The 21,193-nt window shown below is 36.9% G+C and overlaps 1 protein-coding gene across 3 annotated transcripts in view; it reads left to right on the top strand.

Moving 5' to 3' along the window:
* STRN3 (striatin, calmodulin binding protein 3) overlaps positions 1-21,193 on the top strand; it is a 104,837-nt gene that overhangs the window by 23,791 nt on the left and 59,853 nt on the right. The gene's annotated exons all lie outside the window — the stretch shown is intronic.

A 21,193-nucleotide genomic window follows, 5' to 3' on the forward strand; every position in this document is an offset into this window, starting at 1 on the left:
ACGGGTCTTTCCCACCCAGTCCCCTCAGGCTCTCATACTAATCTCTGCTGGAAACACCCTCATGGACATACCTAAAACAGATAGCTTTAACAGGTTTCTTGGCATTCCTTAATCTAATCAAGTTGACACCAAGAATTAAACTTCACACACACATGTGCGTGTGCGTGCACATATATATATATATTTTTTTTTGGCTAAGAGGGAAATTTATTTAATGTGAGTGTATACTTTGATAAAAAGAAAGATCTCAGATCAACAGTCACCTTTGCACCTTAGGAAACTAGCAAATGAAGAACAAACTAAGCCCAGACCTAGCAGAGGGAGTAAATAATAAAAATTAGAGCATAGATAAAAGAAGCAGAAAATAGAAAAAAAAAAAAAATAAGAAAATCAATGAAACCAAAAGTTGGTACTTTGACAAGATCCACAAAATTTACAAACCTTTACCTAGATGGACTAAGAAAAAAGAGAGAAGACTCAAATAACTAAGATCAGAAATGAAAGAGAGGTCATTAAAAACAAATTTACAGAAATCAAAAGGGTTCTAAGAGAATACTATGAATAATTGTTGGTCAACAAATTAGATCATTTAGATGAAATGAATAAATTCCTAGAAACCGAGACTGAATTATGAAAAAACCAGAAAATTTGAATAGAACTATAGCTGGTAAGATCAGTGATTATCATTTTTTTGGCTTCCTGATGCAGGACTCCCTTGAGAATTTCTTGCAGGGCTGGTCTTGTGGTGGTGAACTCCTGCAGTTTTTATTTGTCTGGAAAATACACTATTTTTCCCTTGTTTCAGAAGGATAGTCTTGCTGGATACAGTATTCTTGGCTGGCAGTTTTTTTCTTTTAGTGTTTTGAATATATCATCCCATTTTCTTCTGGCCTGTAGAGTTTCTGTTGAGAAGTCTGCTGTTAGTCTGATAGGGTCTCCCTTATAGGTGGCTTGATGCTTTTCTCTTGCTGCTTTTGCTTTTAGCAATAACAGTCCACTTTCATGGTTCTTATAATTGCTGTTTTCCTCATATTTCTCAAATACCTGATACATTGAACTTTCTAGTTTAGAGGTTGACAAACTATGGCTTGCAGGCCAAATCCTGGGCCTGCCTGTTTTTATGGTGGCTCACTTTTTAAGAGTTGTAAAACAAAAACAGAAGACTGAAATAATGCAAAGCCCGGTTTACGTATTTACTATGTGGCCCTTTATAGAAAAGGTTTGCCAACCTCTGTCTTCCCTTCCACTGTAAAACTACCCAGTTTACCACCAGTGAAAGTTTTAACAGTTACACTGAACCTTTGTGTTAGGGGCTGTCTGTTCTACTCAACACTCATGGTGGGGTTCTTATTGTTAGCTGGGTGGCTAGATGGACAGTTACCCAACTCCAGAACTATTTTAGAGACTACTTTCTTGTAGCATTCCTGTAACTAGTGGTTGCAGGATGAGTTCCCTGGGGTGGCTAACTGAGGCAGCAATTATCATGCAGGAAGTTTATTAGATTGCTCTTATAATCAACATCTGTGAAAGTAATGGAAAGGAAGCAGAAGGATAAATTGGGCTGCAGTGCAGTATCCACAGAAAGCTCAGTTGATCTCTTCTGGGAACTTTGCAGCTGGGATAGCCCTCAGAGTTGTCCTAAGTTGGGGCGAGGGACTAGGCCCTTATGCACCATTTTGATCAACCATTGGATGAAGCCATTGGTTGGGAATGCAGCTGACTTTAGGTGAAGCAATTCCTGAAGATGACTAACAACTGAGGTCTGCTTTCCGGCAGCACTCCCAGGAGCTAGATAATGAATCCTTCATTCCTGAAGGGGGATATGGGCAGCACATCACAGTGTCTGCTACATGTAGTCTCATGTGAATTCTTCTAATTATAATTTACTTCTTTAAAAATTTTTTTTAAATTGTAATTTTCTTTAATGAGTTAGTTTTTCTCATAGAAAGCTGTAAAATACAGTTCTTCAAGTTCTTTACATTTTTACTGATAAGAAGGACAGTTCTTCCTAAGACATTTTTGAAAAACTGAGTTGTTTTGGTTTTAATGTATAATAAATTGTCATATATTTAATGTGTAATAAAATCAGTGAGTAAACCATTTTAGTATCAGAAATGTCATCATAGAGTCCTAAAATCTTAATCACAAGGATTGAAATTTATAGCTAGCAGATCTTAGACATCTTATTCATCGTATTTGACAAACGAGGAAGCAGAGAACCCAAGAGAGAAATAGTTATAAAGCTAGTTAGTGACAAGTAAGGATTAGAATGTAGGTCTCCAAACTCCCAGGCTAGTGTCCATTTATCAATACCTTCACTTAATTAATTTCTTATAGTAATTTCTAAGAACAGATTAGAGTTCTGAAACTGAGCAAGAGTTTTTTGTTTGTTTTATGGCTTTTGGGGTCATCTTGTTGCTCCTAGAACAGTTAAACAGTATGCAGATGCTTCACTAATAACAATAACAGCAATAATGAAGTCAATTTCTGGAGTTATCATTTTGGGCAGATGAATCTAATTTATTTTTAACTTTCCTGGAAGATGATTCTCCAGTTGGCTTGGAAAATTCTTCCTGATGACTGTGAGTTATCAGGTAATGGAAACTCTTCACTATTTGCTGGCAGGATCATACAATGAACATAGGATTTTCAAATGAGGTCTGGAAATGCTCTGGAATTTAAAAATTTAGTATTATAGTTTTAGTGGTAGATTGTCTTAAACATATTCTAGATAATCTGAATCATAACTATCACTTGACTCTGGGGTTAGAATTTGCATTTGTATTTTATGTTTGTGGTGGTGCCAAGTAATATTGTTTTGATTGTTGGAGACGGATATTAAGGAAAAGAATAGAGGTAGTCTTTTTTTTTTTTTTTTTTTTGCCCCAGGTTTATTTTTACAAACACAGGAGGACACCAGCCCCATGCAGACAACAGCCCAGGGGTCACACCAGTCCTTCTGACCTCACATTGACAGACAGAGGCCTCTACTCTGGGGGCTTCATGGGGGCCTGAGCGCCTTTTGGAACCTGAGCTGGAGCTGCAGCTGCAGCTTGAGCCAAAGCTGCAACTGAACCTGCATCCTGGCCTTGGTTTGACCCTTGGCCTTGGCCTTTGGCCGGCAGAGCCTGAGACCCTTGGCAGTGCGGGCATAAGCACACTTCCCAAGCTTGGGGTGGGCAGTATAGGCAAGTGGATCAAGCTTGCGGCTGACGCCCTTTGGGAATCTTGGGCTTGACCTCCTTGGGCTTTACAAGGATATTGGTAGCCTCAGCACGTGCACTCATGGCCTTGGCGTTGTTGGCTTGCATTTTCTTCAAGCCCTTCTTGTTATGCTTCTTGGCAAAGCGCATGTTTCTCAGGAACTAGGGGTGTACCCCCTTAAGAGATTCAAATCTTTGGGATTGAGGTTTCTTAATGCCATTTCTGTGCCATTTCAGGGATTGGTTGTGTGTGGTGTGGTTCTTGGATGTGGCCATGTCTGCAGAGTAACCTGCGGCTGCTAAAGTGCCTCGAGATAGTCTTAATGAATGAGATGCTTTGGGGCTAAATGAAGATCAAAGTGTTTTGTAATGTGTGGAATTAATGTTTTGTAATAATGTGAAACTGAGAAAAATTACATGCCTTATCATGTGGCTGTCAGTAGTCCAGACATTCCAAATTTAAAGGAATCTTCTGGTGGTGCAGTTAGTAACATTTTCATGTTGTGAGCAGAGATTTAAATTCAGCAAAACCACTTCATCCATTCTTTTAAGTGCACAATGTTAAATTGAATTTTATTTGAAAGTTTTTTATTTCATTTTTAGTTTATTTGGTTATATGTTTCTATAAGATCTATATGCATGCAGAGTTTATTTCTAGTTTTATGTTTACATAGGTTTAAATAAACTTAGAATAAAAATAATTTATGTAAACGTTAGAAAATGCAGGAACATTTCTTCTTTTTAATGGGTCTCTATATTATTGGAGTTTGAGAATCTCTATCCCCAGAGTCCTAAATTACTTTAAAGGAGTTGATGTTAAACCACTTAAACGTACCCACTTAAAATATATTAAAGTTATAATGTATGTGCCAGTCATATTTTATGTGTGTGTCTGTGTGTGTGTTTGTTTGCATGTGTGTTTGTAGGCAGTGAAGGAGTAAAAGGAAGATTCCTATGTGAAAGAATAATATTTTATATTATAATAACAGGAAGTTTCTCTTGAATAAAGTGTCTAATGCCATAGAATATTGGAAGTTTTGATAATTTTAGTCTTCAAAGACTCACTCTACTTTTCATGGTATATTTTATTTTGAATGTGCTTAACTCTTAAAAAACAAGTCTATAGTGAATCTTATAATAAAAAAACTCTTTGAATTTATGTTTATAAATTTGAAGTTTTGCAGATTGCTAATTAGTGGAGTGTAGGTATTTATGATGGAGTAGTTGTGATCTACCTAGTGAGATCTACCTGATAAATTCATTTGTTATTAAATGCCTGTTTTGGCTCAGGCACTTCTTAATGGGGGGAATATAGATGTGTATAAAAATAAGTATGACAGACTGAGCCAAGTACCAATAGTAGTTTTGTTGAGAGAGTCCTTACTCTTGAAAAGGTATTTCACTAATCTTAATTTATAATCTTAAAAAGACATTATTTGTCAACATAATCTTCCTTCTAATTATCATTCATCAGGCTCTGTCATTAAACCTTCTATAGGTCCCCCCACCCCTCACACTTCCTTTTTTCTTTTCTCTACCTGCTAGTTGCCAGATACTGTTCTAAATGCTTGAGATATAACAGTCAACTAAGCAGGCAAATATCCCTGCTCTAATGGGAGGAGACAAGCAATAAAAGATAAATATGGGGCCGGCCCGTGGTTCACTCGGGAGAGTGTGGTGCTGATAACACCAAGGCCCCGGGTTCAGATCCCATATAGGGATGGCCGGTTCGCTCACTGGGTGAGCGTTGTGCTGACAACACCAAGTCAAGGGTTAAGATCCCCTTACTGGTCATCTTTAAAAAAAAAAAAAAGATAAATATGAATACTTATTGAGGAATTATGACTAAATAAATAAGAAATTATTTAGAAAGTGATTAAGTTCTGTGGTAAGAAGAAAAAGTGGTAACTTCGAGTCCCTGTACAAGGAGCAAGCATACAGAACACAAGGTAGAACCTGGTAAATTCAAGAAACTGCAGATATTTCCGAAATTGAGAAGAGGGCTAATGATGCATGAATAGATAAGGGCCAGATTGCAAAACAAGCCTGGAAAGTTTTTCCCGTACAGAAGAATAGCCAATGTAGATTTTTATAAATAAAGGAGAAATTCGAAGTTAGAAGTCTGAAGAAGTTTGGGGCCGGCCCGTGGCTCACTTGGGAGAGTGTGGTGCTGATAACACCAAGTAAAGGGTTAAGATCCCCTTACTGGTCATCTTTAAAAAAAAAAAAAAGTCTGAAGAAGTTTGAAGAAATACAGGCTAAAAGTTTTTCAGAAGTAAAGACAAATATAAAAGATAATACTAGAGAACCCTACCAGTTGTAAAGTGTAAGATTAGTTAGCAGAAAAATGTTCAAATTTAAGCACATGATAATTAAACTTCTAACAATAAAAGTATAAAGAGAATATCTGATTAACTAAAGAGGAAGAAAGGAACACTTGCTGAAAGTGGAAGATAGATAAAGTGCTGAGGAAAAGTAATTTTGATTCTGAAATATTAAACCCAGCCAAACTAAAAGTCATGAATAAGGGAAAATAAAAGTAGGGTAAAGGGGTTTGGGGTATATGGGGAGGTAGGGCAGTTTGTAATTTTGAAAGGATGGCTAGGATAAATCTCATTGTGAACATGACATATGAGCAAAGATTTGGTAAGGGAGTTAGTTACGTGGATATATGACATAAGAGCTCACTGTTTGCATAGCAAACGGTGCAAAGGCCCCAAGGCAGGTAGATCCTTGGTGTGTTCAAAAACTAGCAAGGTGACCAGTGTGGCTGAGGTGGAGTGAAGTAGGGGGAGAGGAGTGGAAAAGGAGATCTGAGTTGTAAAAAGGACAAGATGATTAGGGCCCTTGTAGGCCAGTGTTCATTGTATGGACATTGTATGGACACTGGCTTTTATTCTGAGTGAGATGGGCAGCCATTCCAGGGCTTTGACCAGAGGAATGAAACGATCTGACTTTTGTCAGGCAGGCGTGTACTGACTGACTGCTGTGTTGAGAACAGGGTGTGTTGGGGTAGTGGGGAAAATTCTTTAGGGGACTCAAGTGATAGTGACCATTTTCATATCTTTAAAATATAAAACTTTAAGCTTTTAGAAAACTTGTGGGGTCTTAAATTAGTGTTTAAAATGTAGTAGATATTTTTAAGACCATGTCGAAAAAAATTGATGGAGTCTTTTAAGAAATGTTTATTTAGATTCAGACATTTTAGAGGGAAACATGATGGTGTTCATTCTTGTAAACTACTTGTTTACAACTACCTTGTGGCTGCTCAGGAAACATTTGTTAAATGTGTTTGTGTTGTTGTTGTCTCCAGCCCCCTTCTAACTTTCTTTCTTAGGTGATGGCAGAGGAGAAAGTGTTAAAGCACTTAGCAACCTTCATTTATTTTTGAGATGATTATTACCATTTACTAAAATAGTCATTTATCTAAAATTATATAGCATTTACTGGCAAAATTAATTAGAGTGTGGGTCTGCTACCCATAGTGTTTTCTGAAGTTATTTCCAGTGAGAATGAAAGGTCGATTTAAGGAAGTGTGATGGGTGACATGTTAGAGAGCTAGAAAAAGTAAAGAAGATAATTTGCGAATGATTGATAAGTGATCCCTAAATTTGGAGTTTTTTAAAAAAGTTTTGTTGTTAGTATGTAACCCCCTTTGAACTGTGTATGTTCGTGCATGTATATCTTCATTGCCTAGACGAGTGCATGCCACATGCTAAGTATGATTTAAAGCTCTGTATTTCTTCAGTTTTCAAGCCCCTTAGGAGAGTCGATAACCCATGTGCCCCCAAACCCCAGGGGTTTTCACGGGTGGAAGTGGGCTGGGACTAAAAAGTACTTGCTGGTTCTTTATTTCCCTTTAGCCAGAGACCAAAAGTTGGATTTTCACACTCACTTGTTTTGACAAGTGACATTAAAACCTGAAATTTAGAGCAGGAGGACAATTTGTGTAGAAAAAACTTATGTATATTTTTATCACTGTGGGAAGAGAGGATGTATGAATATTTACAGGGAGTGTTAAAATCAATATTTTTAGTTATGAAATATTTTGCTTTTAATTGTGGAGGGACTGTAGAAAAAGCCTAGAAAAGAAAATGAAAATCACTTATTTTGCCACCCAGAAGTAACTATTAATATTTTGGAGTTAGTGTATGTATGTGCAATATTTTAAATATATTTTCCCCTGAACTTTTTTTGTTGTTGTTGTTGGCGGCATTACAAGGCTGTGCTCTAACCAACTGAGCTACCTGGCCAGCCCTTCCCTTTTAAATTGAATTATAACATATATTAATTAAAGTGCTCCAATCTTAAGTATACAACTTGATGAATTTTTACAGTGATGCCATTACCACTCAAATCAAGATATGAAATAACAGTTCTCCAGAAGTCCTTTTTTTAAAAAAAATTTATAAACAGAAATTTATTGCTCACAGTTCCAGAGGCTGGGTACTCCAAGAACCAGCAGATTCAGTGTCGGATGAGGGCTCTTGTCTGCATCATAGATGTAGTAATCAATCCCCCCCAATCCTCACTAACAGTAACTACTATTCTGACTTCTTTCATCACAGATTATTTTTGCCCATTTTTACATTTTAAAATTGGAATTTTACAGTAAATATTCTTTAGTGTCTAGTTTTTTCACACAGCATTATATTTTCTTATGTTCCTTTTTTTTTTTCACTTACAAACAATTCTCCATGCTATTAAGATTCTTTACACTTAAGAAACATAACCAAATGCAACATGTGGACTTTATTTGGATCTTGATTTTATTAAAACTTTATAATATATATTTTTGAGGCACTTGGGGAAATGTTATGAAGAGGCTGTTTGATAATATTAAAGAATTATTGTTAATTTTATTAGTGATTAGTGATGTTGAGCTTGTTGGCCATTTGTATATCAACCTTGGAGAAATGTCTATGTAGGCCCTTTGCCATTTTTTAATTGGGTTATTTTTGTTGTTGAGTTTTCCATATACTATTATCTCTACTGTTTGAGAATGTTCAAGAGTTCTTCATAAACATTAAATTATGTCATTTAATGTATGACATAATGGTCAGACATTATATGCATCCTTTTTAAATGGAAGGTAAGGGCTTCTGGTCAAAATGGCAGAATAGGTGGTCCCCAGTGCCACTCTGTCCCACAAATCAACCAATTTACAACTATTAAAACGCAATGACAGCCAAGCTCAGGCTGCTAGAACTCAGGGGAAGAGGAAGAGAGACCTACGGAGTTCATGAATGCAGGAGAAGCTACGATGAGAGAAAGGAAAGATCGCTCCCACCATTTCTAGCCCTGGCCGCTTCAAGTCTGGCCATGGTAAGTCCGTGGAGCAAGACCTGTCAAAAGCTGCAGCTGTGCCCTTCCTATGACATGGTTTGTAGGCGGCAGGGGAGAGGAGAACCTTGGTGGCCCTCAGGACAGCAAGACCACTAACAGGGTTCCTGTGGACCCACATAGGAGCAAGGAGTCACAGCAACTGAAAAAAGGAGCCACTCAGAGGCTGGTGATTCATCGCATGGCCCATCCCATTGGAAGTGTTTGGAGCACGGGCAGTGGGGGAGATGGGCCACATGGGTAACACTAGGGCACAGCAAGGACAGCTGATCTGCCCCCCAATCAGCTCAGGCTCACTCTGTGTAGACTAGTCAGGAATATAGAACTGCAGGGGGAGCAGTTTGCTGAAAAGACTTGGGTCCAGACCAGAGTTTCTACACAGCCAGTTGTACCAGATCTCACAAGACCTGGAAGTACCTACAAAGTCAACCACTAAAACCTGCACAAAAAGCCTTCCCCAGGGAGTCAGGAGCTATTTAGCTCTACCACAGGACTCAAGTGCTGGTCCTCAGAGGAAGTTCCCCCATTTTAGAAGTAAGCAAAGGACAATGAATTAGTTCCAGTGCAGAGTTTAAGTAGTGGAAACAGTGAATAATCCAACACAGAACTGAAAGAAAAAACAAAATGCCCACAGACCAGAGACAAAGTTTGATATTAATTAGTAAAGGTCTCACTTCACCAAAGAACACCTATAACACCCAGAAGGACCAGAAGCCCCCCTGGGCCCACAAGCCAGGGAGGGAGGAGGGCTGAGGGCCTCAGCCATGCTTCCTGCCACCCACAACCAGCCCAGTGATGACCACTGAGCTGCCACAGTAAGTGCCCTGGGCCCTTGAACCAGGATGGTGAGGGGCCTCGGGCCTTAGCCACGCCCCCCTGACACCCACATCCAGCCCAGTGATGACCACCGAGCCACCGCAGGAAGCACCCCAGGCTCCCAAGCTGGGGTGGTGGGGGGCTGAGGGCTTCAGCCACACCCCCCTGACATCTGCATTCAGCCCAGCAATGACCAAGCCACCACTGGAAGCCACCGGTCTCCCCTGCGGGAATGAGAGGTGTGCTGTGAGCCTCAGCCATGCTCCCCGCTTCGTCCTTCTCGCACTCTATTTCCTTCCCCCTTCTGCTATCCTCCTCCCACCCAACTGTTCCACATCAACAGCTTAGAATGTAAAAAAAGATGGAGCCAGGGACCAATCCCTCTTCCTGCAACCAGGCACACCGCCACTGCCACAGTGCCCTCCTGGGGTCCTGAGGTACAGATCTTAGGACCAATCCTCCTTCCGCAACCAGGCAAGGAGCACGCCAAAACCACCACTTCCATGTGGGTGTACCACCACAGCCACCATAGTAGCCATGGCTGCTGCAATAGCTATGGCTGCAGCAAAAGCGGCTAGACGCCACAGCCACCATGCAGATGGCCCGTCAGCCACTTGAGTGCATTGACACAAGGAGAATCACCAGCGGAGACCAAAGAAAAGAAGAGGACACGTCTCTCTACAAAGCCCATTCCAGAGTGATAGAAGAAGCATCTACTCTATAATAATAAATGGGGGGTCCTGAACACACCTCTCAGCACTGGACAGATCATCTAGGCAACAAATCAACAGAGTAACCATTACTCTTTCAGAAGAAGAGAAGAAATCTAGGGTTATCAAAGGTGGGAGGGGTAGGGAGAGGGCGATGGGGAGAGATTGGATAAGGGGCATTAAGAATAAGTATGATTTGTAATAATATATATGCTGATAATATTGATTTGATCAACATATGTCAACGTTGAACTCCCCCAGAATTTAATCAGTTATGATTCAAAATAAATAAAAGGAAGGTAAAGAAGAAGGAACTTTTACATTTTCACTCCTCCCAGAGAAAGATCATTCTCTCTTTCCCTAGGTTTCTAATACCATGGTTAGGGCTGAGAATTCTTTTTTTTTTTTTTTTTGGTTTGTCTTTTTTACTGACCGGTAACGGGATCGCAACCCTCAGTGTTGCGCTCGCACCTCACTCAGCCAGTGAGCGGGAACCAGTCTCCACATGGGATCCGAACCCTCGGCAGGAGCGCCACCGCTCTCCCAAGCAGCGCACTCTCCAGTGCGCCACCGGGCCAGCCCAGGGCTGAGAATTCTTGAGAGAGAGAATGCTTGTGATTGAGAATAAGAAGAGAGCTTGGGGGAAGGGAATGTACCTGGGGAGGCTTAATGGAATAGATGGCTTGTGAGCTAGGTCTTAAAGGATAGATAGGATTTGGGCAGGAAAAGATGGAGAAGGATATTAATGTGAGCAGAGGATAATAGCAAAGTATATCAGTGTGAGAGGAAAACTTAGTTTTTGTTTAGGAGACATTTGAGCTGACAGTTTGGGAGATAATTTTCAAGTTTCATATTGTGTTTTGTGTCTTATGGTGAAACTGTAAAGGAGCATAAGTCAAAACATGGGTCATCATTCTATGAGTCTTCAAAAAGTTCGTGGAAAGATTCATATTCTTTTACTTCCATTTTTCCACGAACTTTTTGAAGTGTCCTTGTACGTGTTTATGTGAGGTTCTGAAAAAAGGTCTCCTTAATTGTGTATTTTCCCATAAAAGAAGTATGTATGAAACTGTTCACAGCCAGTACTGAATAGCAAATATTTTGATTATTATAAACAATAACACAGTTCTTCTGAATTACTTTAAATTTTGAAAGATTTTAAGGTAGTTCAATAAAAAGAAACATGTCCGAGAAATTTTTATATGCTAATTCTCATTTATTCAAATCATTGAGTGTCCATTACTTCTAAAGGGATATAACAAATTAAACTATTAGAGTTCCTAACATCAAAATTATTTATAGTTGGCTAGTTGCCAAAAAAAAAATTGTTATGAGTGGTTTTAATGTGCTGGTAATAAGTAATGTGAGCGATTTTTACCCCAAGATATTTAAAAGCCATCCCTCTCAAAAAGAGAATTAAGTGGCTTTAATAGTAGCTACTAAGTTTTAATTCTTAAAAGGAATTTTTCAATAAAATGGAGTAAATTTAAACCTTTTTATAGGCCTTTCTTGTGGAAAGATGTCATGTAATTCCAGAGAGCTAAAGTCCGTGATATCTTGCAATACCAGTGGCTGTGGGCCGAATCAGACATTCTATTTTGCAGAAACTTATTTGATAAGTAATAAAGTGTCTACATGAGCTGTTAAAGAGAATTTCCAAAGAACATTATTTTCTTCATTGACTTTCTTAAGGTTAGTTAAATATATATTATAGGGACTGTGTTCAGGTTTTTTTCCTTGGAAAATTTAAAATTTAGGTTAAATAACTATGCATTGATTCAATCTAGTACTGTAATAATAAATGAGAGTATAAATACAAGACTCCTAAATTTCAGCTTATTCATGCTCAGTTTCTTAAATATCTTAAGTATTTCCTTAATTTTGTTTGTTAATGTACTGAATTAGCATAGAGTAGATTAATAAAATCTTGAATCACACATTATTTGACCAAAATGAATTCTCCCTTTATATATGTAAAAAAAACTTTGCCTTATTTTAAAGTAATGTCATTTATCAAAATGAAATAAGTACTTCCAGGTTTGTGATTCTGTAAGAGATTGTACACATATGGTCATTCCAATATTTTACAGTTGAGAAAACTGAGAACTTTGTAATTATGACTTTATTCATTTATTCAGCAACAAAAATTTATTGAGTTTTTACATATGCCAGACATTGTTCTGGGTAATAGGAATACATCAGTGAACAAAAGCCAAAAAAATTCGTACTTTTATGGAGGTTACATTCTAGTGGCGGTTGTCTAATTTAAGTAATGGTAAAACAGAGATAGTTGATTTTATTTAATATTACAATTTTCTTAGTGTGAAATTGGGTTGGCATATATTTTTCATCCCGCTTGCCAATTCAAGTAGCTTTGTCATGGCTGCTTGGAGACTTAGTTATGTTAAGGATTGTATTCTAACTCAGAAGAAATTGGTGATGTCTGCTTTAGGTGTGGTATGGGAAGTAGTAGCATCATGAGATTGTCAACCCTGATATCTGCCCTTTTCTCTAGCTAATTTTCTTTCCCCATGCTGTTGAGCAGCTTTATAGTTCGGTGAGCAGGAGAATGTGCTCTGGAGTGAGACTACCTGGATTCAAATTTTAGTGCCTCCACTGCTTTTTTTCTGATGATGGGCAAGTTACTTAACCTCTTCTGTAAAGGGGAAAAATAATACCAATGCATAGGATCATTGTGAGGAGTAAACAAGTATATATATTTTAATACTCAAACCAGTGTTTAGCACACAGCACATTTGACATATTTGCGATGGTTATTACTTTCTCTTTATTTACAATTCTGAAATCGAAAAAGTTCTGAAAATCAAAAGAATTTTGTTAACCATTTGATTGCAGAAACATTACCTGAAGTGACACGAGGCTATTTATATTCTTTATTTATCACGCTTAATGAAAACTATACTTTTTTGGAGAAATATTTGTCTAATTGTGTTACTGCCCTAATATTGCATAACACCTCAACTAATGCAAATGTAGTATATATATCCTAGTAATAATTTCTAGAACACACCTGGACTCAAGGGGTTTAGTAAAGGAAATCATACTACATAGCTAAATCTTCTTTTGCATTAATAATGTCAAGATTTGTAATAATTCTAAATAGCTGGCCTGATCACTAATTGTCTTATTTGTTGATTAGTGAAAGTGCTTTGAGTTTTAAAAGTTTCAAGACCCAGTCTTAAGAACCTAGGTCTTTTGCCTTCAAACAACAGAGATAATTTTTACCTCTGATTGTAAAGTGCTGTGTTCATTTAATGTGTGAAAACCATTATGTTATTTTATGATAGTACACTGGCAATCGTTCATTTAGTAAGCATTCTCTTGTCATTGGCTTCAACCCAAAGAATGTATCTTGTTGTTAGTAAAACAAAACAAATATTAAGATGAAAGTCACTTATATAGAAGTCTTTTCTACTTAGTCTATGTTTAAAAAAACGATACCCCACCATATTCTAAAAATTTCATTTTCTTTTCAAAGTTGCATAAATAACAATAAAATAAGTTAGACGCAGTGGAGTCCACTTACCCTTAGGTTAGATGTAATTGGGAGTCCCACCTTGCTGCAAAATAGAATGGTTGGGGTAAGAGGGAAGCATGTTCTCAGCACCTCAATAGTGTAGATAACAAGCCTTACCAATCCAGAAGGAAAACTCTAAAAGTTGGAAGAATGTTTATAGAAGTCTGATCCCGGGTGTTTTGTAATTCTGTTGTTATTCTTTGGATTCTGAATTGGTGCTCTCATTATCATGTTACTGGCTTGTAATGTCATGGTTACTAGCAATATTTCACAGTTTTTATGAACTTGTATATGATATTGTTTATAACAGTTTTAACAGATGGTCAAAATATCAGGAAATGTGTGTCTTTAGAGAGTGCCATTAAAATGGCTTATTGTTTTATACCTCTCTCTGGGAAATGGGTTTACCTGTGACTTAATGCTTTCAAATGGCAGATGATATGTGTGTCTTTAGAGAGTGCCATTAAAATGGCTTATTTTTTTATACCTCTCTCTGGGAAATGGGTTTACCTGTGACTTAATGCTTTCAAATGGCAGATGAATGAGAACTTACTGGAATACAGAGTTGCCAGTTAAAAATCCAATGTCTGTTATACTTTGAACCAACCATTGCCATGTAAAAGTGACAATGGAATTTTAGATGGCAGTGGTGGTATTTTGATAATTTATTAAACCTTGTTTTAAGCTCTGTTATAAATCGAAGAGATAAAACTAAGATTAAGTTTTATTGCTTTTGGACATCTTACTATTTTGTTAGTGTTTCTCTTTTCCCTGAAATTCTTTCCCATCAATAAAATTGGAAAATATTATTTTCATGAAAAATTTTATAAGCTATTGCAAGCAAGCTTTTGTATATCCACTCTCCTTGAAAAGACAGAAATTGAGTATGTTACAAGATTATACAAAGGTTTCTGTGCCCTGCCTCAACGCACTGAATTATGGAGTAAGTCATCTGTGTGCATGTTTTTTTTTTTTTTTTTTTTTAATTATCAGCTCCTCGATGAGTCTGACATAAAACTTAGTTATGCTTTGAAACCTTTTGTATGATATAGTTTTTTTAAAAATTCTTTGCTTTATATAAGATATCAATGGGTTGCCTGTCTCTGTCTTAAAATTTTACAACTGAACCTTGCCTGACCCCAAATATTTAAGTGCTTTCAATTCACATGTATAATTTTAGTTGACAATGAAGCGGAGAGTACTAGCATTTCTTGAGAACCTGCTATTTTAAATAGTGGTGTTAAGAATTTATTATTAGTTGCTGTAACCTGAATTTGCCTTCAAGTTGCTTCCAAACCTAAAGTTTTTAAAAGTTTTTTTTTAATTCCTTTGATAGTAGAGTTTGCTCCTTAATGGTGTTGCAGTTTCTAAATATTTTTCATTTCTTCAGTAAGTACTAAAGAATGTTATAAACTCATTAAAATATAACTCGCCTTTATCTAATGTTTGCCCTTAGTTAAAAATTTTGTTTAAAGTAAGAAAACTCTTGCAATAGAATGCGTTGTAATTTATTTGTTTTAAGCAAGATACTGTTATTTTAGAAACATTGAAAACTGTAGTGATTGTGAATCAACTTTAGGCCAGTACCAGCCAAATCACCAGTTTTGTACTGGTGACCTCTAGTGGTCTTGTGGTTAAAAAAAATTATCTGCAGTCAGATATCAACAAATAGCAAGTAATTCTCAGGTGATAATCATATGCTGATTATTGAGTAAATTCAGCTGATATATAAAAGACAGTCACAAATGAGCACCTTTACCTGTATTCAAAAGAACAGCTATCTTGAAAATCAACAGAAAGATTTGTTACCCTGAATTATCAACTGAAATTGGAAATGGATTATAAGTTTATAAAAGTTTTTGCCTTTGTGTTTGTAGTAATGAATTTCAAGCTAATCATCTACTCATCTTTCTACTCTTCAGATCAAAGTAATTAGAACATATTAAAATTAGTTGACTTGGTTAGGTAAAAAAATAAAATCTGTGCTTAAAAAAAGTCCTTCCTTTATTGAAACAACCATACATTCCATTGTAGAACCTTCACTAAAGAATCTAGAGGACCTAGGTCTTTGACCTTATCTTCACAATAAAAATATACTTCCTAAGTCTAACCCTTAAACGTGAGATTTTTAAAAAATCTTTTTAAATTCTGAAATATACTGAAAAGTGCGTCAGACATAATTGTACATGGGCTGGCCAGTTAGCTCACTTGGGAGACTGTGCTGCTGATAACACCAAGGTCAAGGGTTCAGATCCCCATACCGACTAGCCACACACCCCACCAAAAAAATAAAAACAAAAAAACATAATGTATAGTTTAACCAATTATTATGGAGAGAATAACCATAACACCACCTCTAGAGAGGTCAAGAAATAGAACATTGCCACCACCCCAAAGGCCTTAAAACCTAACCCTCCAAATTATCACTGCCTTCTTCCCTTACTGAGGTAACCACTAGCCATTTTTATTAATCACTTCTTTGCTTTTCTTTTATGTTACCACCTAAGAATTGCTCAAATAGTTTAGTTTTGCCTTATCATGAACTTTGTATAAAGGTTTATATAGAAAGTTATTTTTCATGTCTTGATTTTTTCTTTTCCTCAGTGTTATGTTGGTTCATCTATATTGTGTTTAGTTGGGTTTGTTCAGTTCCTTTGCTGTATAGTATTTCATTGTATGAATACACCACAGTTTATCTTTTCTAGTTGATGGATATTTAAGTTATTTGTAATCTTTGACTATTTTAAATAAATGGTCCTGAGAGTATTATTTTATATCTCCTAATACGCACATTCATACATGCATTTCTGTGTTGTCATTTTTCTAGCGAGTTTTGGTGTTAGAGTACTTAAATCTTCAGCATTAATAGATAATACAAAACTTTTCAAACAATATTATACCAGTTTATGGTCCCATATGTAATTTATAAGAGTTTGTGTTGATTCACATCTTCTTCAACAAATAGTATTGTGAGATTTATAACATTTAAGCCAATCTGGTATTGTGTTAATAAAATACTGTATTTTAAATTTATATTTCTCTGAACACTAACGAGGTTGAGAACTGTTCGTATCTTGATTGGCCATTTTGCTCTCTTGTAACCTGGCAGTGTAAGTCTTGACAGTTTTTCCATTAGGCCATCTTTTCTATTAGGTGGTCTGTATTTTGGGGTAGGAGGGAGGTAGGAATTACGTATTGTGAATATGAGCCCATTCTTGGCTATAAGTTTTACATATATCTTCTAGTCTGGTATTCCTTTTTTAAAAACTTTTTTTGTGAGTGTGGTTAAAAAAACACGTTAAACTTTCCTCAACTATTTTTGATTGTACAGTTCAGTAATGTTAAGTATATTCATGTTGTGAAACAAATCTCCAGAACTTTTTTCAGATCTTGCAAATCTGAAACTCTATACCTGTTAAACCACTCTCCTTATTTCTTCCCTTTAACTCCTGATAATCACCATTCTTGCTTTCTGTTTTTGTGAACTTGACTACTTTAGATACCTCATATAAGTGGAATCATACAGTATTTGTCTTTTTTGTGACTGGCCTATTTCACTTAGCATAATGTTGTGAAGGTTTCCCCATGCACATGACAGGATTGCCTTCCTTTTAAGGCCCATTAATATTACAGTGTACGAGGGTACTTAAAAATTTTTTTTGGAAAAATAGAATTAAAAGATAATATGAATCTTCTTACAAACTTTTTGAAGTACCCTCATATGTATGTACCATATTTTGTTCATTCATCTGGTGATGGACACTTGGGTTGCTTCCACCTCTTGGCTGTTGTGAGTAGTTCTGCTATGAACGTGAGTATGCAAATATCTCTTAGAGATCTTGCTTTCAATTCTTCTGGATATATACCCCTCAGTGGGATTGCTGAATTATATGATAGTTCTATTAATTTTTTTTTGTCCTTTTTGAGACCGGCCACACCGCGCTCAGCCAGTGAGCGCTTTGAGTGCACCGGTCATCCCTATATAGGATCCGAACCTGGGGCGGGAGTGCGGCGGGAGTGACACTGCCAGTGGGATTGCTGAATTATATGATAGTTCTATTAATTTTTTTTTGTCCTTTTGAGACCGGCCACACCGTGCTCAGCCAGTGAGCGCTTTGAGCGCACCGGTCATCCCTATATAGGATCCGAACCTGGGGCGGGAGTGCGGCGGGAGTGACACTGCGCTCCCAGAGCTGCACTCTCCCGAGTGCGCCACGGGCTTGGCCCAGGGTTCCAATTTCTTTGAGTCCTTGCCAATACTTGTTATTTAAGACTTTATTTTGAACAATTTTAGATTTACAGAAAAAGTGGAGGTGAGACCCCCCTTTTCCCCCCTATTATTAACATCTTACATTAGTGTAGTATATTCGATGTAGTTAATGAACCAATATTTGTACATTATTATTAACTGAAGTCCATAGTTTAAGCTTCATTCTGTGTTGTACAGTTCTGTGGGTTTTGACAAGTGCATAATGTCAGGTATCCACCATACAATATACAGAACAGTTTTCTTGCCCCTAAAAATAATCCCCTGTGCTTCACCTGTTCATCTTCCTCTACCCTCGAACCCCTGACAGACAACCACTGATCTTTTTGTTTCACCTTTACCAGAATGTCACATAGTTGGAATCTTGCATATGTAGCCTTTTCATACTGGCTTCTTGCACTTAAATTGCATTTAAGATTCCTCCATGTCTTTTTATGGCTTGACAGCTTATTCTTTCTTTTGTTTTTAGTGGTTGGCTGGTACAGTGATCTGAACCCTTGTAACACCATGCTCTAACCAACTGAGCTAACCAGCCAGCCCAGATAGCTTACTTTGTTTTAAAAATAGACTTTATTTCTTAACCCAGTTTTAGATTCACAGCAAATTGAAAAGAAGGTTCAGTAATTTTCCATATAATCCTTGCTCCCACACATGCATAGCTCCATCCATTGTCAACGTCCTCTATCGCAGTGTTAAATTTGTTACAACTGATGAGCCTACAGTGACCTATCATTAACACATTGTTGGTTAAGGTAGTTTCTAAATTTCTTATTCTTTTTGATGCTGTTGTAAATGGAGTTGTTTTCTTAATTTTCTTTTCAGGTTCGTTGTTAGTGTATGGAAATGTGACTGATTTTTGTGTGTTGACTTTGTATCCTGTCACTTTGCTGAATTCATTTATTAGTTCTAATAGATTATTGTGGAATCTTTATGCTTTCTACATCATATCTGCAAACAGATAATTTTCTTTCTTTCATATTTGGTTCCCTTTATTTTTCTTGCCTAATTGCTAGGACTTCCAGTACTATGTTGGGTAGAAGTGATGAAAGTTGGTGTCCTAACCTTGTTCCTGATTTTAGAGGAAAAACTTTCAGTTTTTAGTCATTGAGTATGATGATTGGTATGGGTTTTTTTCATATATTATGAAAAAAATAAAAATAATAAAACTTTTATTATGTTGAGGTCGTTTCCTTTTATTCCTAGTTTGTTGAGTGTTTCTATCATGAAAGTGTATTGAATTTTATTCAGTGCTTTTTCTGCATTAGTTCAGATAATCATGTGAGGTTTTTCCTTTGTTTTGTTAATGGTGGTGTATTACAGTTGATTTTCTTATGCTGAATCATGCTTGCGTTAGAGGAATAAATCCCACTTGGTCATGATGTACAGGGGTCTTCACAAAGTTCTTGGAAAGATTTGTATTATCCTTTAGTTCTATTTTTCCACAAACTTTGAATTACTCCTGTATAACCTTTTAATATGCTGCTGAATTCAATTTGCTAGTATTTTATGAGTAATTTTGTATCATTGTTCATAAAGAATTTTGGTTTTAGTTTTCTTACAGTGTCTTTGTCTGGCTTTGATTATCAGGGCAATGCTAGCCTCATGGAATTCAAATTTTTGGAAAAGTTTGACAAATAATGGTGTTAGTTCTTTAAATGTTTGGAAGAATTCACCAGTGAATATATTAGATCCAGGGCTTTTCTTTGTAGAGAAATTTTCGATTAGTGATTTATTTTTTATTTTTTTTCCTTTTTTTTTTTTGGTGACCGGCAACGGATCGCAACCCTCAGTGTCGCGCCTGTACCGGACCGGGACCGGCAACGGGATCGCAACCCTCGGTGTTGCACCCGCACCTCGCTCAGCCAGTGAGCGGCCGGTCTGTACGTGGGATCCGAACCCTCGGCGGGAGCGCCGTCGCGCTCCCAAGCGGCGCACTGTAGCAGTGTGCCACCGGGCCGGCCCCCGATTAGTGATTTAATCTCCTAACTAGTTATAGGTTTATTTATATTTTATTTATTGGTGATTCAGTCTTGGTAGGTTTTGTGTTTCTAGGAATTTGTCGATTTCATCTAGGTTGTCTAGTTTGGCGTGTATGTGTTCATAATATTCTCTCATAATCGGTTTCATTTGTGTAGAATTGGTAGTAATGCCCCCACTTTCAATTATGATGTTTTTGGGGTTTTTTGGTGGCTGGCTGGTACTGGGATTGAACCCTGAGACTTGGTGTTCATCAGCACCACGCTCGAACCAAATGAGCTAACCGGCCGGCCTCTCATTTCTCATTTTAGTAATTTGAGTCTTCCGTTAATTAGCCAGTTTACCCATTTCGTTGATCTTTTCAAAGAACTGATTTTTGGTTTTGTTGATTTTTCTCTACTATTTTTCTGTTCTCTGTTTCATTTATCTCCACTCTAATCTTTATTTCCTTCCTTCTGCTAGCATTGGATTTATTTTGTTCTTTTTGTAGTTCCTTAAGTTGTAAAGTTAGGTGATTTATTTGAGATCTTGTTCTTTAACATAATCATTTATAGCTATAAATTTCCCCCTTAACACTGCTTTTGTTGTGTCTCATAAGTTTTGGTATGTGTTTTTGTTTTCATTTGTCTCTAACTTCCCTTATCATTTTTTCTATGAGCCATTGGTTGTTTAAAAGTTTGTTATTTAATTTCCACAAATTCGTGAATTTCTGTTACTGATTTCTAACTTCATGTTGTTAGGGTCAGAGAAGACACTTTGATATCTATATTTTAAAAGCTATTGAGACTTAATTTGTGGCCTAACGTATATGGTTTATCCTGGAGAATGTCCCATGCACACTTGAAAAGATTGTGTATTCTGTTGTTGGGTAAAGTGTTCTGTATATGTCTGTTAGAGCTAGTTGATTTATTATTTTGTTCAAGTCCTCTATTTCCTTACCTATCATTTGTCTGGTTGTTATATCCATTATTGACAGTAGGGTATTGAGGTCTCCCACTATTATTGTACATTTCTCCCTTCAGTTCTGTATTCAGTTCTATGTATTAGTTTATTTCTGCTGTCCTTGGCTAGTGTATTTCTATTACAGAAATCAACACTTCCTAATTTAATTTGTTAAATATCCAGCTGACTTCATTTGCTGTGATTCCATATTCACTGAAATTTTTAAAAATTAAAAAATTTTAATGATTATTTTAGCTTTTTACTAAGTAGCTTTGTTTCTCATACTGAACAAATCCACCTGTGAGTCATCTCAGCAAGGGCATTCTACCCTGTGTGAAAGTTAGTCTTCTTGTGAAAGTGTGTATAGTGTAAATGTCACCATACAGATGCCAGTCTC

Source organism: Galeopterus variegatus, unplaced genomic scaffold, assembly GCF_000696425.1.
Source record: "Galeopterus variegatus unplaced genomic scaffold, G_variegatus-3.0.2 Scaffold299, whole genome shotgun sequence".
NCBI lineage: Eukaryota > Metazoa > Chordata > Mammalia > Dermoptera > Cynocephalidae > Galeopterus > Galeopterus variegatus.